Raw genomic sequence first — 26705 nt, 5'->3', positions numbered from 1 at the left:
TATGCTAATAATTATTTGTTTATTGTTTCGTTGATCGCATTCAAAGTTACATACTATCGCCTTCTTTAGCTGTCATATTTGGCCTCTTGTTTGGTGACGACTATATGTTATTCTTTAAGCAAACTCAACAGAACTTCTTGGAACGGCTTATCCTTTCTATTACAATTGGGTAATAAAACCATTAACACTTCTTGTAATTAAAGGTACACGTATTTAACGATCTTGATCCATCGTACCAGTCATGGATGCGCTAAATGCTTTTTCTGAAGTCTAGTTTTCAATTATTTCTTTACTCAACAGGTAATTTGTTGTTTTCAACAGTAGGTACTTCTTCGGTAAAATACAAACTGCCGACTCTTTTCCTATTACTTCAACAAGTTATTTACACATAAAGTTTAGAATTAAGTGCCAACGCGTAAAAGTATTTAGTTGTTTTCACTATACAGGTGCCACGTGCGTTACCGAGACGGTTCACTCTTTTGTCCTATTGTACTCTAAAATGAAGCGATAAGACGAATCGGTGCAAATAATATTTCGCCAACTATACCAATACATTTTATGTAAAAAAAAGGAACCGGCTTCGAACTTTGCTTATACATAGGGCGCACTATGTTTCCGGAACTGGCTACTTTACATAAACAATATTTGAAAAGTAATTACAACATTTGAAAATGGAACTCTTTGGCTGTAGAATACAGTTTGTTTCATCTGACTGTCACTTGTTTTTACGTTGTGGCATCATTTTAGAAATTAGTTGTCTACATCACCATGGATTTAACTCGTGAAAATTTTGCGTAGTATGATTTTCTACGACTTTAAGTGTAACTTGACAACTCAGCGAAGCTTCGCTCGGCTTCAAACTGCTATTGGCGATGAAGCATCATCAAAAGCAAGACGACTATTTATAGCTGGTTTGCAGAATTCAAACGCGGTCGTATGAATCTCAGTGACGAATTTCGTGATGGTCGCCCGTCCACTGCTGTGATTAACAAAAACATCTATGCTGTGCGTCGTATGATCAAAACAGACAGGCATGTGACATACCACGAGATTCGGGATCTTTAGGCATAGGTATAGGTATGAGTCAAATACAATCAATACTACACAAACATTTGGGTGTGAAAAAGCGGTGCTCTCGGTGGATCTCACACGATTTGACTGAGGCTCAAAAAACGGATCGCGTCACTTGGTGCAAAATCATGGTTACCAGATTCAACGAAGAAGGGGCGTCAAATTTGGTGTGGGACATAGTAACAAATAACGAAACATGGATTTATAGTTACGATCCTAAAACAAAGCAGCAATCGAGCGTATGGGTCTTTCGAGAAGAGCCGAAACCAACCAAAGTGGCGCGCGTGGAAAGTGCCTCTAAGCGGATGATTGGTTTTTTTTTTAATAAACCTGGACACGTGGCTACTGTTGCTTTGGAGAATCGTTGTACCGTGAATAGTGATTGGTACACAATTGCCGGAAGTTATTGACAAACTCCGTAAAAATAACCGTATACGCCGTAACATCTTGCACCACGATAATGCACATTCTCACACGGCCAGACAGACAAATAAATTTTTGAAGTTGAACAACGTTGATCTTATGAGCCATCGCGCGTACAATCCCGACCTGGCACCTTGTGACTTTTATTTATTTCCAAACATTAAGAACCTGTTAAGCGGTCAACGATTTTCGTCACCTGAAGAGGCTGTCGAAAAGTATGAAAAATATGTTTCAGAGATTGTCATGGAGGAGTGACATAAATGTTTTCAAAATTGGTTCATTCCTATGAAAAAGTGCATTAACCATCGAGTATAATTATATACTCGATGGCATTAACGCTAACGGAGAATATTTTGAGAAACAATAAATTCATTTCTGACCATTTATAGTATTTTTTTCTTATTCCTTCCGGAAACTTATAGTGCGCCTCACGTATGTACATGCAAACTGAAACTAAAAAGTTAGCAATCGGTTACCGTATAATGCGCGAAACCGGATTCATCCACATTTTGCCACCCTTACAGGTGGAATATTTTCTTCAAACTGAAATGGGACCTATACTGAGGTTACCCTCTTTACAAAAAAAAAGAATCATCAAAATCAGTTCACAAATTGAGAACCTCCTTCTTTTTTTGAAGTCGTTTAAAAAGTAATTAAAAGTAACTCATTCAACAGTAACATTTCGATTGACAAATTCTCGGAGCGACAATTAATTTATTACATGAAATACTCATTCACAAAAACTGGTTTGGTTTTTGTAAAATTTCAATTACCGTTTGCGGGTTTGACATCCGCCTTTTGTTGCGGTTATCACTTTATTTTCTTTAGCTCAATTTGCCTCACGTCCGGTAGGTATCAATGCTATATAGTTAATTAGCATTTGACATTTCCAATCCCTAAAGGGCATATTGTTTAACGCCCATTCCAATCGATACATAAACCATGACGGTTGCTATTATCTCCCAACAAGAGATGGGTTTTTACCCGATAAATATCCGTCAAAGTATAAATATCCGTTTTTACTGAGTATTTATCCTAAAACATGAATAATGGATAATTATAAAAAAAACAAAAAATAATTATCTGTTTGTGTTTTTTATAATAAAATTCATTGGAATTAATTTTTTATTAAATAATTACGTACGATTACTTCTGATTTTGACATTGGTTTAAGTAACAATACTGTTTTAGTGCCTACGTTTTTCGAGTCGGTAACATCTCACTAACTGCGCGAACATGCTCTTGTAATCTAACGTTCAAAAGCGAGCATTACAGGCGGTGAGGGAGGTGAGCCGAGCATTCGCAGCGTAACATTCGGTAGCCTCGTTCACCGGGAGCATTCGCTTGTAACGTAACAATGTTGTTCAGATTGGCAAGCTGCGACTCCACCAGATATGATGGAAATGTTTTCAAGTCTTTACTTAAGTTAGGTGCCTGCGAGCACTCGCGAGTGCCTTTGAGTACGTTTGAGTGGAAGGCACTCGCGGGCTCTCAAAGACACGCGCTGGCACTTAAAGGCACTCAAGACACTCGCGGGCACTAAAAACATTCAAAAGCACTCAAGACACTCAAAGGCACTGGCTTCACTATAAGGCACTCAAAGACACCCAAAGGCACCCAAAGACACTCAAGGGCACTCAAAGACACTCAAGGGCACTCAAAGGCATTCAAAGGCACTCACGGGCACTCAAAGGCACTCGCGGGCACTCAAAGGCACTCGCGGGCACTCCTGGCTCTCACGGTCTCTCAGAGGCAGTCGCGCGCACGCCTTGCTACCTCGCACATCTCTGGTGGAATCGCAGCCTAATCGGATCTTGAATGTAACATTACAGGCGAATGTTCTCGGTGAGGGAGCGCCCTTATTTTATATACAAAGCTGAACAATTAATGTGTAAAAATGGACTAACTTAGTAACTTGAAAAAAAAAAAAAAATTCCATGCAATATGTTAGACTGCTGATTAATATTGTGTGGAGAAAATTTTTTTTTAACAAGCTACGCATTTAAATAAAAATTAGGTTCACGCAAAAATACAGGGATTTACGGTTCTTAAAAGGATTCATTTTAATCACTGTATAGAAAAAAGGTATAACAAGCAATGTACTACACGTACATGCTACTAAATTGTATCAATGTTCACAATTAAGCTTACAAATATACTTTGTTTTACTAAATATAAATAATAAACCACGATTAAAAATATTTATCCACGTTTTTGGATAAATATCGAGTAGAAATTGATAAATATGTATATTTATCCATAGTTATCTTTCTACTGATTATTTATGCCAATGATATTTATCTGTGACCCATCTCTACTCCCAACCGATTACCGCATCACAAGTTGTTGAATTTGCATAAACACAGTTCGCCTAAATGTTGCAAATGGATTTTGCACTGAAAATTCTTTAGCCGATTGATTTTTCAAGAAAACTATTTTTTTTGTGTCATGTTCGGGTATTATATTCAAGCTCTAGCACGCATAGAGTTGGACTCCACTAGTCATTGACCACGCTTAATTCTTAACTAACCCTCTAAAAAAAGGCACGATTAGTATGCGCGCAATATTTTAGTGCCGCTGCAAGGAGTGATCTAATCCTAAAGCTACATCGAATAATTGATATTAAACAATGAAAACGAAATAATTTCATCGCGAATTAAAATACATTATCAAAAACATAAAGCGAACATAATAGTGGCAGACATGATGCATCAGTGAATTTAGTGATTTCTAATCACAGATTAAGCCAGTTCGATGCAAACAATGTGCACAGTCAAACATCCGCCTGTTATCGATTAGCCGCAACAGAATCGCAGCACCATGAATGAATTAGATTTTTTGTACCTCCTCACTGCGCACTGTTTTCCATTCAAGTTTTCATTCCTTTTATATAAGATGGTGACATTACCTTAAAATCAACATTAATTTACCTTGAAACTTTATCACATGATTTTGATATTTCGTAAACAGTGTCTTTGTATTATTCTTAAGATTTTCTGTTCTTTTCTATTGCCCGTGACACTTAAAACCAACTTTATTCTCCCTTGAAACGAGTAAGAGCCACTAGGTGTCCGTTGCCATGCGGCGTAATAAAGGGTAAAGAATTGTGTTATCTAATCGCATAGGCTAGACTGTTGCTAGGCGACGCTGCCGGATGAATGGCGGCCTGACTGCGCGTGAGTGTAGATTGCGCAATGTGGTGACGCAACGTCGCGGCTGCGGGAGACCGTTGCTTGCTTGTTAGTATGCAAAATAAGTGAAACATTCGAAGCATGCGCTTACGGTTCCGTTGCCTAGATGCGCGGTTAATTGCTCATTGCGTTCTATGCGCTTTTGTCCGGTCTGCGTTTGACAAAAATTGTTGCATTGCCGCTATTTTCTGTATAATGTGTGTGTTAAAAGGTGATGACGATTATTGGCCTCATCTTATTTAGCATGTCCAGCAAATTCGTATTTTTTTATTACCCTACTTTTTAATTAAAATTACATTTTTTTATAATAGTCTAGAACCCTTCAAAGCAGTTTATTTTGAATGAGAACAAAAAAAATGTATTTCTATTGCATTTCCGGTTCATAAATGCGACGAAAGATGACAGATCGCAGTTTATTAAATTTAATGTCCTCAGTGTTGCCAGATGTGTGAGTGGCAATATACCTTATTTTTAAGGAAAAGTTTTCGGAGAGCAGAACTAGGTGGAAGAGCTTCCCTACTGAAGCGGCAGGTATTTAGCGTATGCATTTTTTTCACAATATGCAATGTAATTCTATAAGTTTGTAAGCGTGTACGAATAGACACAGATTCAGATGTGCTTTAAAATGCGCCCTGTGTAGCTTATGGACATGCCAATCTAAGGTTATGCCTCCATATTGCATCGGTCATTGTCCTTTATACAAGTATCTCCAGTGAATCATATTAATCCATGAATTCCTTGCTTTATTTTGTGACACTTATCGCCCGCCAAATATAGTCTAGTTGGACGTTTTCACGTGAGGAAACTCTTCCTTGAAGTGCGGGTATTGTTCTAGGAAATGACACGTACTATAGTCCATTTCTTTAGGTACTTAACTAAACATAAACAATCTTGATACATCTTTTTATTGATACTTATACTTTACAAATCGATGGGTATAAAAATAAGCATACAATTTCACATGAAGCTAAATATTTGTATTTTGTATCTGAAGGTAAGTAAAAATCATTTGATAAATGTATATTTTTTAAATAGACATTAAAATTATTTACATTTAGTTAAGTTCCTAAACATATGAACTATAGTCAGATTTAGTAGGCTTTTATAGCTTAGGTATATATGTAGGTCGTAGTTGTTAATTTTTACTACGTTAAACAATAATAACAACCCTTCCTATATGAATTTTCAGGACCTGTTAAGTTATAACTTTTTTATGTTATAACTTAAATCTATATTTTTTAATGAAGCTTTAGCCACCTTGAGTGACTATGTCAGCCTCATGGGAGGTATACTGGGTTCCCTACTCAAGGGACATGTTCAAATCTTGAACAAGTTTAGAGCGCCAATACATACAGGCTCTCTGAGCCAACAATTCATTTGTACATTGCATAAACTTACATTCCCAAACATTGTACCTCTTAGGGTTACGTTACGCTTACATTCCACCAATAAATGATACAGATCCTCTATTTTATTGCATGTACTGCACCATGGTGATGGTTTAAAACCCATCGTATGAAAGAATTTATTAGTTGGAATGTGACCAGAACGCATTCTAAAAGCCGATACAAGGTATTTCCTTGCTATATTCACAGAATCCAACCAGGATACCCACTGTGGATTACTCTTAATGGTTCTGTACAATGTTCCAAGGCCTTTATCCACCGACTGTTCTTCTAAATGATATTCCTATTTGTTTAGAGTTCTTTTCATAATTAGTGGAATAATCGCGGTGGCATAAGGCTTACAATCAACTTATTCGTTTCTGCGCAATCCCACATGGGAGGGAATCCATTGGAGCTTTAGACACACACTTCTGCGGTGTATGTTGTGGATCAACTGGAGAGCCTCATAGGCTATCGGCATACCTCGATGACCCGAGACACACCGAGCCAAGTGCTGCAGAGCACTCTTTGAGTCAGTTAGAATAACAACTGACTGCTCATTTGACAATTGATCCACTACATACTTTAACGCTTCTTTGATGGCAATAATCTCCGCTCTCATAACGCATATGTTATTGTGTGCCCTCCACATGTAAGGTGTATTAGACTGAGTATCCAGTAGGGCAGCTCCAACACCATGTACCGAGTAATTCTAAGTTTAATAACAACTAATTGAGTGTACGTACGTAAAATACCGACTGTAAAGGTCGATTTCGAATTGTTGTAGCATATTTTTTCTCTCAAAATGTTCGGCCGTCCGACACACACTGCGACGAGGCCGAAACTTTGCTCATTAGCAGCCACGCTTTTAAGGCGGGCAATACCACGAGGTGCGCTATTGGGGCCCGTGACCCGTTCGGCTTCGAGCTTTTGGCTTTCGGCTTTTAATGTCCAGCTTCCAAAGTTCACCCAGGTGAGATCAATTGCTTCATCAGATGAGAGCAAACTTTTATCTTGATTAAAAATCAGTTCCCATTCCTCTCATTGATAAAAAGTAAGTTGTAAGTAAGTTTAAGAAAGAAAGGAAAACAAATAATATTTAAAAACAAGTCCCAGTGTTATGTCCAACTATCGTAACGAAATTAAAGTTTACTGTGAAGTAGTGACGTATTATTCCTCCATCGCCAACGATTATTTTCGCATCACCTGTCTAGCACAGGGACAGTTTAAAAGGTTCTTCCCGACTTCTGCTAAGGGTATACGGTTTTCAAACACATTAAAAAGCTTGTTCCGGAACTTGTTAATTCAAAAGATGAAAAACAAAGTGTATTTCATTCTTACTCGAAACATTTCAGGTAGAGGTTTCAAATGATTGTTTACAATGTAAGTTTCAAACCAAATCAGAGGTTTTTAACTACCCCCGTCTAAATATTAATTGTGTGTGATATTTCAAACCAGGCCTTGTTACAACAAAAACAAGTTTGCCTTGCAAATCGTGACCCTTACCACACCAGGTAGCAAAACTTTAGACGTCCTCAGAGCGCAGACAAGTATTACTAACTACCGAGAATTCTATCGCACAAAGCAAATCCACTGTTAGATTAGCTTACTATTGTGCTCGGACTGCCTTCGGCTAGCAGCCGGCTACCTGCAGACAACAGGAAAAATGACTCGCTAAATTCTTTCTCTATATTTAAATAATATATTTAAATATGGCAAAGGAGACCGATGCATTCTGCGAACAGCAGTGACGCGCCCAGTACGTGGGGCCTGATAAACAACCGTTGAACAACACGCCAATTCACAAGTTATGCACATATCAGTTAGGGTTAAAATCGCGCGCTTATTAAAACCAAACGTCGCGACGTTGTGGGGCGATGGCCTGTTGAGAATGTTTTCCGCCGACTTGCGTGGTCAATAATGATCTGTTTTGTAGGCCCCTCGTTTTCTTAGTCTCACTTATTTTTATGAAATCTGATGATGACAAACGAAGCCGGTGGCCCCTCGCAGTAATTAAAACGGCATCGCAGCGAACTTCATTATGGGACTTAATCAGTGCACAGCAATACAGTTAACTGCTAAAAAGCGAGTAGGTGGGCAGGTAATGACAGGTTTCGCTTTTATGAGTTTATTTATCGTTCTATCATCAAATACTGTTAGTTAGTTGTGATGGTTTTCAAGTAGCAATCCCAGCTCTTTAATAGACTACATATAAATATAGTATTAATAACTTAAAGTTCTTGGCATTAATTATTAAAATTTACCTGTTACCTACGCATTTAAGATGGTGTCATGCTCTGTTATTTGTTAAGTAACAATAAGCTCTGTGAAAATGTATCCATTATTTTGTTACCCGCTTCTGAGTGAAAATGAGGTTCGCTGTTGACTAGAAATATGGTGAAATTACAGGCACATGGGACTTGTTAACTTATGTCTTAAGGTGACGGGCGCAGTGGCAGTGTCCTCAGATCTTTTCGATTTAAAGCTCTGAGTGGCACTGCAACGGTTATGGACGGGCGTAGAGCTTATCATCAGGCGCACGACGTGTTCGTCCCGTCACGAAATTATGTAAATATTCCATATTTCAAAAAATGTACCTTGTGCTGTTTTCAAAAATATGTAATCACGACACCATTTTAAATAGGTATAGGTCTCTGTAATAACTTTTATTTCAGAGAAAAATAAACAAACTACAGTCAATGAAAAATATATAGTCCTGGTGTCATACATGTATCCATATCATTTTCGTAAATATTCATACAATGCATATTATATATTTATAATTGCATTAAAATGTGCACAGTTAGGATTGTGATTTTATCATAATTATGTAACCACTTTTAAAACATTGCATCGTTTTCAAAAATATATATTGCCAGTTGCGCCAGTTGTAAATTTTTTTATGTGTATTTTGCTAGTTCGTAATATTTGCCCTGGGATAAAAGATTGTGAAAAAAATTTATTTTTAAAAAGTTCTTTTTATTTTTATCTATTTATAATAATAATAATAATAACGCACACACTCAATCTAGCCCCGCACTAGGGAAACCCTGTGTCGCGGGTGCCATGGACACACACATAGACAACCAGAAATTACACCCAAACTCACGAGAGAAATAAATGTAGGTCATACAAATATTTCTCTCGGCCCGGGAATCGAACCTGGGACCTCTGCGTGGCAGTCCGGCATGGTAACGGTTCGGCCACGGAGGTAGTTAAAAGTTTATTTATTTTATTTTATCTTTGTACCCACAAACAGCTTATATTACAACATGATTATTTCTTCTTACAGTATCTTTATCTGATTATTCTTCCGTTGACATAATTTAATAATAAGAATTTGCGGGATATGGTACTTTAGCCGTGTGTTTATCGTTAGACGAATTGAACCCCACTGTATCTTCACTATCCATAACCATAGCGCGAGCTCGCGAGTGCACGCGTGGTCTCACGCGAGCTAGCGATGGTAATTTTTGGTGGAAATAGGTCGACGAGATTTCAATTCTCGCATCGCCTCGTCTCGTCTCTCCTCGTCGGTGGAAAAGCACTTTAACTGGGAAACAAATCGCTCAGTTTTACCTTTCTACTGTTAATTCGGGACCTTGAGAAAAGGACCCAAAACTTTGGTTTATTTGAAACAACAAATATACGCAACTTAGATCCGAAATAATAGTTTCATTTCCTATTAGGCTATTTTTTATTTCACCGCTTCATTTCGATACTTCTTTTTCTTATGTGTTACATTTCAGAAGAGATGACATGTTGGTTTTTAAGTTCATTTATTTGATTTATACAAATAATTGTGTAATCCCAAGGAATTGTGTCAGCTTGCGGTCAGGGACGTTTTAGGACCAAGTAAGGAGTATAAGCTGTAAGTTAACACTTGTAAAATGAATTAAGAAAAATGTGTTATACTTGCTATTTTTTAACTTTGTTTGGAACTTAACACTGAAAAGTAGCTTTAACTTTAAAACACTTTCACCATTTTATTAATAGTTCGAAACTATAATGTCAGCAAATGAATACTCATAAATTATTGCCCGTAATAGTCCGTAATTTACCTTCTGTTTTATTGTTGTATGCTTAGCTGTGATAATAATATATATACTTTGAATTATAACAGTATAGAATGACACATCACAATCACAGGTAAAGGGACTATAGTTTAAAATTATATCAATAAAACCATGAAGAACGAATTTCATAGCTTTTTATCACATGTGGCGCAACGGCAAAAAAGCCGTTAAAACCAAAAACAAAGATCTGCAACAACCACACAGAAATTCTGCTGACTCGTTCCGTAGGTCAGTTGGAAGAGCGATAAACCCCCGTTTGGCGAGATCGCTGATTCGCGTCCAACCGGATCGAAAGATTTTTTCTTTATATTTTATCGATTTTTGTATCAGTAGTAATAGAACCATGTCTTAAAATTAATGGGTTAACTGCAATATTAAAAAAATTACAGTAACGAAAAACATTTAATGAATAATAAATAATTGTGGAATTACATCTATTTGCCAAGTTTTATTGAAAAAGGTTAACGGGAAGTTGTTGAAATCCTATAAACCTCATTTATCCCCTAATTTGCTAACTTTAGAGGTGGAATATTTTCTTTAAATTTAAATAGGACCAATACCGAGCTATCCTCTTTTCAACAAAAAAAAAAAAGAATCATCAAATTCGGTTCACAAATGCCGGAGTAATGTCGTAACATGCACACAAAATTACAGGGAAATTGCAGGCACATGGGACTTGTCAACTTATGTCTCAGGGTGACGGCCACACTGGCACCAGTGCCCATCAGATCTTTACGATTTAATTCTCTGAGTGGCAGTGCCACTGTTATGGACAGGCGTGTAGCTTACCACCGCCTGGTGGTAACGGCTTGTTCGTCCCGTCACTTGATATTAAAAAATACAGTCGAATTGAGAACCTTCTCCTTTTTTTTGAAGGCGGTTCAAAAATAAAATAGTTACAGGCATTTACATCTCAGCATTTAGAATGAAACTACAATAGTTATTTGTGAAGTCATCTCCTCGTGGTGCCACATACGAGTACGTTACATACTAGAGGCTGCTTTCCTAAAAAGAGACAGAGACCATCTTTCCGCGAAAAAGAATTAAAAATTTCATATCGTCAGTTAAATTTGATTTTAAATTTGTAACACTATTTTAAGCTTTTAAGCTTCAAATATAATTAGTACACCTTCTTTTAGTTATAAAATAAAGATATAATCATAGATTGTTATATATTTGTTTCTAGTAATTTTGTTTTTTGTGCCTACTCAAAAGTTCACATTAATGAAGGTTACGAGGTTTTCGAAATTAGCCGACGGTATCCATCTTTGGCTTATTTGTAAGTAGATTAATCCTACAAAAATGAATCAATAACCCTATTGTAAAACAATTAATTCTACTTTTTGTTCTGTACATATAAATATGGTAAATTAGCTGTGGGAAATTGATTGTCGTTTTTGATACTGCATAATTTGAAATAACATAGGTACTACAATTCATTAGTACCAAACAATTTGTGCTTAATAAAATAAGTAAATAATATATAATAAATAATTAAATACCTTTGCTTATAAAAAAAATACTATGTTGTATTTCCAAGGTCACTTTCCGCAATTAATAAACAAGCCGCAGTTAAAAATATCTCGGACGTTGTTCGACGTAACATTGACGACAGGAGCGTAGGCGAGTTCATGGGATGCGGAGGCGTTGCCATGGAGACCCGACGGTATTCTCCGTTTATAGAATCTATTCAGGACTCGTGTCTCGCCCGTGTAAAGGACTATTTACTCTTCTAAACTGGTCTTACTCTGATATATGTTATAACTTCAATTATTTGTATTTTTATTTACGAGGGCTTAATTTTGTTCGTATTTAAAATAATTCAATAAAAAATTTAACAGCACGTTAGAAATCTGTTTTTTATGTTTTTGAATCGATGTTTTTCTCACATAGTAACTGATTTTAATCGAATGATTGATTAGAAAGATGGTTTGGAAAAAAAAATTGGAGTGCATCTAGCGAGTAAAGCTGACGAATCGTGACTTATTTTAATCATTGCAAAGACTGTTTTATTTACAACAAAATTTTCAGTGAGATGTATTATCCGCTCTTGGTGTATTGCTTGAAGTTTAGGTAAATGTACCTTTTCTGTTCTATAACTCTGGTAACAAATTTTAAAAAAAATACTATTGTGGTTGGGGCCACTATTCTTGAAAAGCAGCAAACTTAAATTTACTTAGATTTTTAGGTCTAATTACAAAACGCAAATTATGTTTTTAAACGTTATATAGTTTTTGTTTGAATTAGATAGAAACGCAAATGTAGCATTCAGGAGCATATATTATCACTACCAAAAAGGTTCGCGATAAGTGTCAAGGAAAGTAATGTTTGTTGTCGAATTACTTTCATTAGAAACGCTTTTTTTTGTATAAATCCTTAACAAATAACCTTTGAAAATCCCCATTAGTGGTATTGAAAAGGGTAATAAATATTAAGGGTTGATAGATATTACAGAAAGTGGCTCAAATCACCGTTGACCGTCGTAATCCTATTTGCCCGCCATTCACGTGGCTAGACGGGACGCGTGAGACGCGCTAATGTATGCTTAGCTTCCGATTCTGAAAGACGTGCGTCACACAGGGGTTTGTAACGCGACGTATTAGGACACTTTCATTATAAGCACGATTGTAGTATAGACAATTTTTTAAACATAGTGCAAATTATGGAATAGTATTTATTGGAAAGGGTAATTAAAACAAACGTTCATACAAACAGATGTAAATGGCTTTATTTTTTTATGATACATACACTCTCCAAAGCAGTTCCAGTGACACTCAGAGCTTTAAATCGCAAAGATTTAAGAGGCACGAGACATAAGACATAAGTTGATAAGTCCCCTGTGCCTGTAACTCCACCAGCATCCTTACCCTTCTAAACTGGAATGCAGTAACGCTCATATTACGCTTAGCGACAAACAAGGCGGCAGTGCTTCACATAACGAACTTTTTTGTAATGAGCTCTACTGCTACTAAAATATATTTTTTAATATTCTTTTTTATTTATAATTGATTGTGTTATCTTGTTGGTACAAATTAAATAAGCTGTTTATATTTTGACACGCAATGCATTCTTTGTAGGTGAGTATTTTGATGACATCGTTGACCCTACGATGGGAAATTAACTTTTTTAAATCGGGCTCTGATCTGAGAGTTCTGAGTACTCATAGTACTGGGACTTCCCTACATTGAGACTAGGTTATAAGTGTAATTGTCAGGCATATTATTGTTATTTTTATTTACACTATTATTAGCGCCCAGTTATATGGGGCGAAAGTTTTCGCGCGGCCGCCGCGTAGACCAAATTCAAGCCTGACTCATTCGCGTGCCCGAGACGCTCATTTTAGTTAAAACGTAAAAGCTAAACATATAGAGCGTATTTTGCCATGACAGTTAGACGCGGTTGCTGCGCGGCGGCAACGCGGACCCCGCTCGGCGACCGCGCGGGGTGATCGCGATGAAATTCGTGTCGAATAAATGCGCCCTTATAGTTACTGTATAGCATTTGATCTATTTGTAACTGACAAATTAATAGACTAGAACGTAAGAAACATATTTGCATTAATGATAAAAAAAAGTACAGTTTGTAAATAAATATATACTCTGTATTATTGGCAGTCTAGAAATAACTTTGCAATAGTAAACTCGTTATGCTCAGATCGGCACTTGTCGAGCTACAATAACACTGAAATTATAATTGATCAAGAGACAAAACTGCAAGTTTGTAATAAGCAGAAATTGTAAAATTACATAGCAGCCCACACGAACACTGCTGTAATTGTCTTGTAAATCGATCTGTATGCCCTCGTTTCGGTGATGGCATCAGTTGTTAATCAGTTTAATTTCTAGTGACTCCGCCGTGGATCACGATTAATTTGACAATTACTCGAGTAAAAGTTGTAGTTTATAATGATTGTCATCGAAAATAAACACGTAAAAAAATTATATATATATATTTTTTATTAATATCAAGTGAGAGGACAAACGAGTCGTGCGATGGTAAGCTACAAGCCTGTCCATAACAGTTGCTATGCCACTCAGAGCATTAAATCGCAAGGTTTCTGAGGGGCACTGCCACTGCGTCTCTCACCCTGAGACTGAGGGTTGTATTCTAGAACTCTACTCAATACTCAAATCAGGACTTGAGTATTGCAGTGAGCACTGAAAATCACACTGAAATCCTTGCCATTAGGGTCGTATTTCCAGTGCTTAAAATCATCAATCATACTCAAGTCTGCTCAAATCCTGACTTGAGCATTGAGTAGAGTTCTAGAATACGACTCATAAGTTGACCAGTCCCATGTGCCTGTAATATCACCAGCACTCTTACCCTTCAAAACCGGAACACAGTAATGCTGACATTACTGTTTGGCGGCAGAAATAGGTAAGGTGGCAGTACTTCCCTGGACTAACTCTTTCACGAGGAGCCCTACTGCTACTAAAATGATATTATTGTAATAGATCTACAGAGATTTTAAAGTTACCATTTTAATAATAATAAATATGTGCCCAGGCAACTGCACCAATTGCCTGGTCTCAAAACTAGGGAATTCTCTATACTGTGAGTAGGTACCAGAGCAACGGAATTCACTCCAGGACACTTCCCAGGTCACCCACATCGGAACCGATTTAGAAAATATATTTCCCAAATCGGTCCTACCGGCAATCCAATCCGGGACCACCGCATCCAGCGCCCACTACGTAAACCGTTAGGCAACCAAATCAATTGAAACATTTTCCCGTGTACACGAACAAGATAGACGATTATTTACAAGATGTTACCCCGAGGTTATTCAATGCATTAGCAAAATGAAACAATATAGCACTCATACTTGGTAGACTTCAAAAAAGATCAATATCGGGTTTAATTTTAACTGAATTGCTGTTTCTTGTCAGTAATTATGAAGATAAATCAGCCGCGGTAATTGCTACCAGGAAATGGTAAAAAATATCGTGGTTGGATATTGTAGCCGGGTTTCCGAGAATGGGGTAGATTATTTATGTAGTGACGACTGCCCGCCGGTGTCGACGATGACTTATCATTTCCGATAGTGGACTTTGGCTATACTGACTCAACACTGTGAAGCCGAAAAACAATAGTATAATTTTGGTATTTATTTAGGATCCTTTATCTCCAGGAAGTTTAATAAATAAATACCTGAAGAAATTACTTGTTCATTATCTTAAACATCCTCGTATTCTATATTGCATGTAATTTACCAGTCTAATGATGGAGGAAAACAATTCAAAAAGAGGTTTTCTTTTTGAAAAATACTGCAGCAGCATTTATTTTAATCAACGAGACCGAGATTTATTTGCGCTATTCAACTGTCGTAAAACCGCAAAGTTGCTGTAAACAAACTCGAATCCACAGAAGCCATGAAAAATATAGTCTATGTCCGTCCTTAAAACCAGCTTAGCGTCGTTTATAAGTCTTATAAGCATGTTCATACATGAAGGATCATCTCGGTTGATTCGTACACCATAAAGAGCCAAAAGCGTGACCTTTACGGCAGGGGTCGGCTTTAATTAAACCCCGTCTGACCCAAGTATGACCTTTGGCCGGTGAACCTTGAATGATGCATTAACATCCTTTTATGATACCACACTTTACAGTTTTCAAAAACCGGTCAGCTGATACGCAACTGTGGATGTGTTGTGAAAATTATTACAACCTTGAGATATATAGATATGTATGTATATATAGATAGTTTTTTTTAATTACACTGTAGCAGTAGAGCTCCTTGTGAAAGAGTTCGTCCAGGCAAGTACTGCCACCTTACCTGTTTCTGCCGCCAAGCTGTAGTAACCACTACTGCGTTTTGGGTTTGAAGAGTAAGGGTGCTTGCTAGTGAAAATACATGCATACGGGACTTGTCAACTTATGTTTAAGGGTGACTGGAAATGCCTCTCAGATCTTTGCGATTTGAAGCTCTGAGCGGCAATGCAACCCTCATGAACAGGCGTGTCGCTTATCATCAACACGACTTGTTCGTCCCGTCACTGGTTATCATAAAAAAGAGATTAAATTATTATCCGACTTTACAATTTCAATTGTCTCTGTTTTGAATGCTTTTGTCACGTTTTTTTTTTTCTTTCCATTTATTATTATTTTCTTCTTTCCAGGTATGTATAATTGCTGTAGATTAATCACATCGACACCAACAACCAACTACACTAGTAAGTGCCAAAACACTACATACACTTTTTAAGAGTCGTTACACACGGCGACTATTAGCAGCGATACAAACGCGCGTTTGTGAAACGCGCGATTGCATCGCGACATGGCTGTTTATAGGCGATTGCATCGATCCAAATGCGCGACTGCATTGACGCAGTCGCTTGTGTGTATAAGTTTATGCAGATTTTGTTTTGTTAATTGTAAATTAAAAAGTAAAATAAATAAATAACAAAATAAAATAAATAAACGCGTGCATCGTGTTTGCATCGCGATGGTATCGCTGTTTAAGTCGCGTGTGTTTATAAAGGTAGACGATTAGCTACCGCATCTAGACAGAATCGCTGTAGACGCGCTGCTAAAAGTCCCCGTGTGTAACCGATCTAACCGGTCTAACTTGAACAATCTGTTGATGTAAAACGCTGGTGCGAGTAGCTTTTATTGTATAAACTTTTACTGCTCCTATGTTTTCACGTCTGTGGTTTCATCAGCGAAGGGAAGTGTTGTAGATGTCAAACACTGTCGCGGTATCCGGTTACCAACAACTCTTGGGCTCAAAATGGAAGCCGTATACCAAGTGTCCTATTTCATGCCACTTGTGTTACTAGTTTACGGTGTACGGGTCTAATCGATGGACGTATCGTATTCACGGCGTACCCAACGTTTTCGTGTATGCCAATGCCTTCCATATGCCATGCTGTAGACAGGGCTGGGCAAAATACATGCTACATCTTAATTGAAATACAAATTACAAAATACTTCCTTAAATGTATTTAAAATACAAAATACCAAATACTTTCTTGAGGTGTATTTGAAATACAAAATACAAAATACTTTCATGGGGTGTATTTAAAATACAAAATACAAATACAAATTACAAAATACTTTATTAGTATACTTATCGCGACATGTGGAAACCAACAACTTCCTTCAAAGGATTTCCTTCCACAATACATATCTTGAAAAAGAAGTTTTAAATATTCAGTTTTACCAGAAAAAAACTGTTAAACCAATACAACCATACTTCAGAGCACGAACCCTGCTACTCTAAGTTATAACCGCGAAAAGATGACTTTGACGTCTTTGACAATACCATGCACTGTTGCCACCTGCAAATGTGCTTCTACTGCATTGAATACGAGTATTTAAGATGTCGTGAGTGTTGTGTGTCGGTGTAGTGAGTACCCTAGTGCACAAATAAGTAATGAAGATAAAGTGCGGGTAGTTAGAAAAACTCGCACAACTAGAAGATGCTGACACCCGCCTCTTCAGTCCTTGCGAGACCATGGACGTTGCAATATGTCCGAAAAGTCGAGGTAAATAAAATATGTTTATACGTGAATAAGTCCCGAATTAAAAATCAAATAATTTCATACTTCATTTTTTGAACGTTCCGCTTTACACAAACGGACGCACGCACGCACGCACGCAGGCACGCACGCACGCAGGCAAGCACGCACGCACGCACGCACGCACGCACGCACGCACGCACGCACGCACACACACGCACTCACACACACACATATACACATACATACATATAATAGATGCTCTTTGCAAAAAAGTGATTGATCACTTGCATTTACTTCGTCATTTACAACGACTTCAATCTAATTACATATATTTTTTGTATGTAGTTCTTCACATATAATACCACCACGAAGGTTGGGGGCTCAGATAGGGGCTCGATTAGGGGGTCCGGTTGGAGGTCGGTTAGGTGTCGGTAGGGGGTCGGTTAAGGTGTCGGTTTGGGGGTCGGTTAGGTGTCGGTAGGGGGTCGGTTAGGGTCCGGTTGGGGGGTCGGTTGGAGACCGGTTAAGTGGTCGGTTGGGGATAGGTAGGGGGTCGGTTAAGGGGTCAGTTAGGGGGTCCACCCCTAAAGGGCCCCTAACCCGCCCCTGACCCACTCCCTAACCAAACCCTTAACCGACCCACTAACCGATCCCCTAACCAGCCCACTAACTGACCCCCACCGGCACCCTAAACGGCCCCCTAACCAACCCCTAACCGACCCCCTAACCGCACCCTAACCTACCCCCTATCTGACCTCCCAACCGACACCCTAAACGACCCCCCAACCGGCCCCCTAACCTACCCCCTAAACGACCCCCGAACCACCCCCAGCCGACCCCTAACCGACTCCCTAACCGACCCCTTAACTAACCTCCTAACCGACCCCCAACTGACCCCTAACCGACCCTCAACCGGCCCCCTAACCGACCCCCTAATACACCCCAAACCCATCCCCTAACCCATATTCGTGATGACACTTTTACTTGATAGTTTCGGTTTTAATTGTTAGTTTCAATTGTTTCTTAGAACAACTAATAAAATTAATCTAATTGCAATTAAAATCAATTCAATCGAAATCAGTTGCAATTGAATAGATTTTTTAATCTGATTGAAATTTAATTGATTAACGTACTTGCTTCGGCAGTACATATACTAAAATTGGAACGATACAGAGAAGATTAGCATGGCCCCTGCGCAAGGATGACAAGCAAAATCGTGAAGCGTTCCACTTTTTTTTTTGAGCCCGGTCGAACCGCGCTAAATAAACGTAATTATACGTAATCTAAAAAATAAATACAGCTATGGAATAGACGAGATACCATCCGCGCTTATAAGGGTATGTGCAGACGAATTGACGTTTCCGTTTTATACGCTTGTCAATCAGTCTTTTGCCGAGGGTGTGTTCCCGGATCTTCTTAAACAATCCCTGATAAAACCGATCCTCAAAAAAGGAAGTAAGTATGATCTGAGTAATTACAGGCCGATTGCATTATTGCCCGCGGCTTCGAAAGTATTTGAGAAGGCAATGTGTAGCCGCCTATACTCTTTCTGTGAAAAGTACAATATATTTGATGAGTCGCAGAATGGTTTTCGGAAAAATCGTTCAACTACACTTGCAACTTACAAATTTATGCAAAAGATTCTGGATACACTAAATGAAAAAAAGTATGGTATCGGTATCCTATTGGACATGTCAAAGGCATACGATAAAGTTCGGTATGATATCTTACTGGATAAACTTTACGGAATGGGTATACGAGGTGACATTCATAAATGGTTCGCATCCTATTTAGAAAACAGAATCCAGTATGTAGAAATCGAGCATTATAACTATGAGACAGGGGAAATAACTCAAGTCAGATCTGAGCCCCAAAACATGAACAATTCGATACCACAAGGAAGCGTCATTGGGTGCATACTATTCCTGACTTATATAAATGACCTCCCAAAAGTAATAAACGATTCATGTGTTCTTTTCGCTGACGACATCTCAATATTAACCTCTTGTAAAAATAGTGACCACTTAAATCAAACCCTTCATAATACACTAACTACAATTGTAACATGGATGAATGATCACAATTTAGAAATTAACTTCACAAAAACCAAAATTATAGAATTTAGACCCTATCAAAAACCATCACTAAATATTAATTTTTCGTATAACCAAGTACAAATAGAAACCGTCAATACATTTAATTTACTCGGAATAGATATCGATACAAATGTAAATTGGAAGCAGCATGTACAAAAAATCACAAAAAAGCTATCTAGTTTTACTTACGCCTTAAAAGAAATAAAGAAGTCAACAAATTTACAAACTGCCCTAAGTGCTTACTATGCGTACGCTTATGCATGGCTATCATACGGCATCATATTGTGGGGCAATAGTACAACTGTAAATGACCTCTTTATTAAACAAAAAAACTGCGTAAGAATACTAGCAAATATATCAAGAACAGAGAGCTGTGAACCATTCTTTAGAAAATACAAAATCTTAACCCTAACATCAATTTACATTTTGGAAGTTTGTAAATTTATAAAAAAGTACCCACAATTTTACACTAAACTGCGAGACGAACCAAAACACCATCCCACAAGATACGGAAATAATCTTGTAACACCGTTCTCAAAATTGGAAATGCATATATCGAGCCCATATTCAATGTCGATAAAAATATACAACAAACTACCGGAGCATATAAAGCAAGAAAATAAAACAAGTATTTTCATAAATAACTTAAAAAACATTCTTTCTAATAAAACTTACTACACAGTGCAACAATATCTTGATGATAAATTGCTATAGCGTTGATCTGCCTCATTCCTATTTTGCTGTCCATTATTATCATATCCATATTACAGGATTCATATGTCTTTCATTGTACCTATGTGAATAAATAAATAAAATGAAGTAGATAACATGTTATATAATGGAGTAAATGCAATGTTCTTATGGTCGAATTAAAACTAGTATAACACATAATTGTACAATTAATAATATGTTTATATATATGATAAGAAATATAATAAGAAATTTTGTAATAATAATTATTGCTAAGGCTTGAAATGTAATTAAACCATATTATAAGTTTTTATATTGCTATACCCTTACAGTATATTACATGTATACGTAATATAGTGTAAAATTTGTATTATTTATATTATGTAAACTGCAATAAATGTATTATCATTATCAATGCCCAACACTGATATAAATCTATGCACGTCACAAAATAGGCTGTACATTGAAAAGAAAAAAGTATTTTGTTGAAATGTATTTTGCAACGAAAGTATTTGAAATACAAATTACAAAATACATTACGGTCAGGTATTTGAAATACCAATTACAAAATACATTTTTAGGGAGTAATTGAAATACAAATACAAAATACGTATTTGTATTTTAAATACGTATTTCAAATACAAGTAATTCAAATACTGCCCAGCCCTGGCTGTAGATACCTTTAACGCGAATAGAACTTCACTAAAATTTTCCTACGTATAATTTATCTTGCAATTTTGATGACGTCTGTGGTCGAGTAGCTTGCACACCGGTTGTCATGGTGTCGTCATCTCTGCTGGGTTTGATCCCCGGCCGGGTCAGTGTAGAAAAACTTTTGCTATATTGTCTCGGATCTGAGTGTTTGTGGTACAATCACACAAGTATTTGGATTATGGAAATTGGAAAAGTGATTTATTTTGGGATCAGAGCAACGTATCTGATGTTGTCTAATATTTATTTATTTTATTTATTAGTACTTGATACGTTGAGTATTATTTTTTAATTTACCCGACAAAATTGGCGTCATTATTAGGCCGAAAACTTTGGAATGAACTAGAAGACGGTGTTTGCGCTGCAGTCGATTAAGAAAATGAACATCAACTGTACCCTTAAAATTAGAACTGGAATTTGGCAGTACATACTTCATTAAAGCCTATTGCTCTATTTTTAATTCGAATTTTTGCTCTACTTGCGTCCAATGTGACAATTTTCTCTCTAATTCTCCGTTTCTGCCAATTACCCGACGACGTCAATTCGCCCGTGCCACGTGTAATAGTCGAGCATACACAAATCTGTATGTTTCGTAGGGGATAATTAGTAATTACAATTTAGCTTCCTGGTGCGCGGCCGGCACCGTTCTAATTGCTTGTTACTTGTGGAACGTTTTGGCTACAGCTGCGTATATATGATTTCAATTGTGTTTTAGACGTGTGTATACACTATACATATGGTTTTCTTTAAACGTCTCATACCATTACAAAAATTAAATTAAGCAGTAGGTTTTTGTTTTTTACTTACTATTTACCTTACCAACGGACAGTAAAATCAAAGTATACAAACAATAGCGATATGTAAATTGACTGACGACAACTGCCGCTAATCCGAAAGCGTTATCTGTTATAAATAAACGAATGTACAGTATGATCACAGCTCAATCAAAAAATCTAATTTTTTATGAATTACTTTTTACGACGTAAATATCGAACGTAAAAAATTACAAATAAATTATTAACTTCATTCGATATAATTGCAAAATGAGTTGCACTAACCACTATATTGTAATATTACTCATCGCAATCGATTGGCACCACACCTTGTCGTGTGATAAAATACTGCAGGAAAAAACATACAGTATGTCAATTTTATCTTGGTAAAATGCACATAGACACATTTTATTTTTTTGCATTCTTAAATTCGTAATTTGTTCAGTTTTTACAGAAAATCTGTAATTAGAAGATGCGCGTATCGTAGTTCTTATAGTTACAGCTAACTGTGACACATCAAATTACAAGCGGTGCCTTATATAAACTGTCCACAATTATTTGCGTCGCACTAAATGTCACTTTGGTTTACAATACTTCTCCACCCTATTTTGGATTCTGAAAATACAAGTAATCCTAAATTATTTTTTTCTAAGTCCTATATTTTAATAATCTGTATACTAAGAAAAAGTTTGTTTATCAAAACACTTGTTCCAAATTCTTGTCGCCGTCACGGTGATAAACGTCGCGTCCTTATCAGAATGATATAGCAGAAAATTTGTTTATGCGTACATCAGTACCCCCGCACTTACGTCGCACTTTAAGTATGCAGTTCTATATAGATGCCACAACTGTAATTCCTTGGAAATCCTTTATTACGTTAATGTAAATAAACTTACGGTTATCACCTCTTTGGTGCCAACTTGCAGTATGTAGCTGGCCCATTGACGAACTCTGGCTAACAGAGGGTGTTTTTGCGTTCTCTTATTTAGTGATTATGTCTTAGACAGATTATTCTTATAAAGAAATCTTGACCAGTGCCTCTACCATAAGTTTACAGTGACAGTTGTGGTTAGCAACCGCATAAAATACTTGACAACTAAGTTGTAAGGTAAATTATATAGCGATCACAAGAAGTAACATTTTCTATACAAATACTTTTCCCAATCGCTAGCTATAACTGTCATTGTAAGCTCGTGGTAGAGGTACTAGACCCCTCTGTTCTTATTTTCATCTACAAAAACAAAAAGTACTTATCGATGATTTTATCAAAACGAGGCGCGACAGCGCTTTGGTGATAAATCTAATCGTTGTCAGGCGTCGCAAAGTATTTATTTATTTTTAATGCCGAAGCATGTCAATATGATAAATTGCATCGCATTCCGGCTAGTCGCACGATTACGCGGAATTTTAGTGATAAGCCTTGCAGTTGTGGTGCGAAAATTATCATTTTATCACGCGTCACGCGTGTGAACACAACACGACACGCCTCACGGTTTAGATAACCCAACAAATCTAGTTTCATCTTAAAATGTATAAATTTATTTTGTACATATTTTTGACACGTTACCAGACATTTCCAGATTATAAATAAAAAGAATCACAATAAAATAATAGTTGACTGAAACAATGCTTGGAGAGCCGTTTGTACACGTCGTTGTAATAACGTTACTCGTCATAAACATATATGAATAGTTCTAACATTAAACGCTGAATTTCCCACGTTGTTGCCAGTTACTGCCTCAAATTGTGATATAATAGCGGAAATTGTGACACATATAATCACAGTTTGCTTCATTTTGCGATGATATTTTTCAATTAGCTTATATTCGTGCCCTTGCTCATATCAATTGTATGTACATATTGATTTTAAAGGTGCTGGAAGTTTTTAGTTTTGCAACTTGAGTCACAGATTTCCAAATTGTTCGCTGAGCGCCTTTCTCTTAGATCATCATGTTGGTAGCGACCGTCGAACCGCCCTAGGGAAATTACGTGCCATCTAGCAATTCCTACGCGTAATGGTACTATTACATTTAATTAATTTCGCATCTACGTATAAAAAGCTTTATATACTTTTTATACACACATTTTTTTTAACATTAGATTAGATTTTTATTTTTCTAAAACAGAAACTCAAATAGCGCGCTGAGCAACTAGGAAATTTCAATTGTGCCCTTTGCGCTCGTTAAATTATTCAAAAGCACACTAAAAACCGTTACGCCATGGTAACCATGGTTAGAGCTACTGAACAGCAAAGCCCGTGAATTCGAATCCGGACTCGTACCTCTGAATTTTTGGAATTTATGAACAAAATTAATTTGTAATTTACCATGAGCTTTTCATAATTATAATCATAATTCATTTATTTGTGAAATCGCTGGTTATTTGGAAGTTGATATGTATAAAATAAGTAGAGTTTCGCTGTGTCCGGCCAAACATTAGGCATACAAACATATTGAAAGTGTTATTCATTATACATTTATTCGCATACATTTTAACAGACTAAACCAGATATAACATGTTATTTTTTTCTAATATCACATGAGCGTGCACACATGGATTTAATAAGTCGGTCTGCAATTTAGGCGTGATGATAGTCATTTTCAATTAAAATATTTTTAATATAAATAAATGTGAAAATAATAAAACTAGTAACGTCAAAAAAGATATTTATATATCAAAAATCTTTCTATGAAGTTAGGGATTTGTCATTTATAAATTCGGACACTGTATGGTAAATTTTATTAGTCAATAAGTTGTTTAATTGTTTTTTAAATAATACAAGGTTTTTTTCAGACCTTAATACTTTCGGTAAATTACTGTAAATGTAGCTTTGCTAAGCATGTATAGTGTATATGCATAAGTGTTGAGTTTACTGCAAAACTGCAAACATTTTCTGTTGTGCTTTCCAGCTTATTTTGTCATCAATATGTATTTCTAACAATTTTGTTATATCGGTTTGTCCTATGTGTGTTCCTTTATGTTCTATATTTATTTGACTAGCTGTTTTTCTGAACTTAAAATTCATGAGCTTGGTTTTTAGATTGATTTTAAAATTATTTTCTTGAATCCATTCTATTAGTGAATTTAAGCTGTTATTTATTTCACTTTCTTTAAAATATGTGACCGTACCGTTTGCATAAAGCGTCATTAGATGATGGGATACGTTAGGCATGTTCTTAATATATATTAAGAAGAGTAAGAGTCCCAAAATGGTGCCTTGTGGTACTCCATATATTGTCACTTTATGATCAGATTTGTATTTCATTTCTAATATGTTGTCATAATGTTGAGTTTTTTAATTTTGGTCACTTGAGTTCTACCTTTTAAATATAATTGTATCATGCATATTGCCCCTTATACCATATGAGTATAGTTTGTCAAGTTAAATGTTTTTCGGTTAAGGAAAACATCGCGATGAGACCTGCATGTCGAAGAAAGTTCACAACCCCCGGAAAACGTGTGAAGTCCCCAAGTCACATTGGCTCATCGTGGTAGAATATGGCCTATCTCCTCGCCTGAAAAGACCCGTGTCCAACAGTGGGTAGTATATATGGGTATATATATGATGTTGACATTAAAAACCGAGCCAGATTTAAAATACAGGAAAAAAGATATTTAATTTTTTTTTAAATAAATTTACCTATTCTAAGTGAAGAATTCAAACCTACGCCATCAAATTGTAGGCAATAAATTTCGATACGTGAATTATACCCAAGGTCACTGCAATTACGACAAAAAAGAAAGAACAAAGATTTCCCCGAGAACACCTGTCTATAACTGGTTTGTTGGTCTTAAGACCGTGTGAATCGACATGATGGGGCTTTGCATATAGCCGAAACCAGTCGTAATGAGAATTTAAAGATGTATTGCAATTGTCTATACAATTAACCAAGAAGTTTACTACTCGCTTCGTAATAAGCTTCTTGAAGATTTTTATTCCACAATTTATTCTCAAGGTAAAGATTGAAATTGAGACTAGTCGCGTACAAATATAAACAACGTCGTGCAACCAGTAGTTTGTGTTAATTTTCATAATATTGTCTAAAAAGGTGTATGTAATAAATAGTTCCATACTCAGACTAATATGGAATCATTTGGAGCCGGCGAACAGTTTTGTACATATAAAAATTGCTTACGCTTAACAGGAACTACGTAAAAATTGTCATGCAGGGCATAAAATATTATTTGCGTAGTGTGTGGTGCCAACACTCACGGCGCTGGTGCATTGCGGTTTGGACGTGTCTCATTGCCTCTCTGAATAATCAGAGTCACTGGAATACGAAGATCATTCTGAAATCGATATAATACAATTGTTATTCGTAATAGTATTTATTTCCAATATGGCGATATTGCACAATAAGTTGTCACAGAAATTACACGCTTGCACAATTGTCACTAATGCGTTAAACGAACAGAGTAAATTTCGAAATTCACTCTAACAATGTATTATAAAAACACACAAACAGTGATATTGATAGACATTTGCAGCGCATTGTTAAACGGTTGTAATAAATAAAGGTACACTAAAGCGCACGTATACAAAACTAAATAGGTATTTACGGGAAACCCCCAGACCTGGCAGTGGCGCCCGGCGAGTGACGTGACTACCTTATTCAGTGGCACACGAAACTGTATCTTTGTTAAATTGTATTCGAATGCTCCCATATTGAGCTATCAGTCGTGACGAGACCGTGGCCATCGAGAAATGGAATGTAAACAAAAAACATTTGTTATGAAATTTATTTCAAAATTACTCAATGTTCTTACCAGATAGATTTTTATCTAGGTTGTACGAGTTACGAACATTTGAGTTATAACTTCAT

The 26705-nt window shown here is 36.6% G+C and overlaps 1 protein-coding gene and 1 non-coding gene across 5 annotated transcripts in view; both read left to right on the top strand.

Annotated features, from left to right (window-relative positions):
- The window catches only part of LOC113238273 (serine/threonine-protein kinase minibrain), a 134325-nt gene that overhangs the window by 37487 nt on the left and 70133 nt on the right, over positions 1–26705 (top strand). The gene's annotated exons all lie outside the window — the stretch shown is intronic.
- On the top strand, positions 18742–18848 carry LOC113238380. The gene has a single exon (XR_003311089.1). It is a non-coding gene; the product is annotated as a U6 spliceosomal RNA (small nuclear RNA).

Source organism: Hyposmocoma kahamanoa, unplaced genomic scaffold, assembly GCF_003589595.1.
Source record: "Hyposmocoma kahamanoa isolate Upper Pololo Valley unplaced genomic scaffold, ASM358959v1 95, whole genome shotgun sequence".
Taxonomy (NCBI): domain Eukaryota; kingdom Metazoa; phylum Arthropoda; class Insecta; order Lepidoptera; family Cosmopterigidae; genus Hyposmocoma; species Hyposmocoma kahamanoa.
Note: the sequence above shows the minus strand (reverse complement) of the source record. Positions and strands in the feature narration are given on the sequence as shown.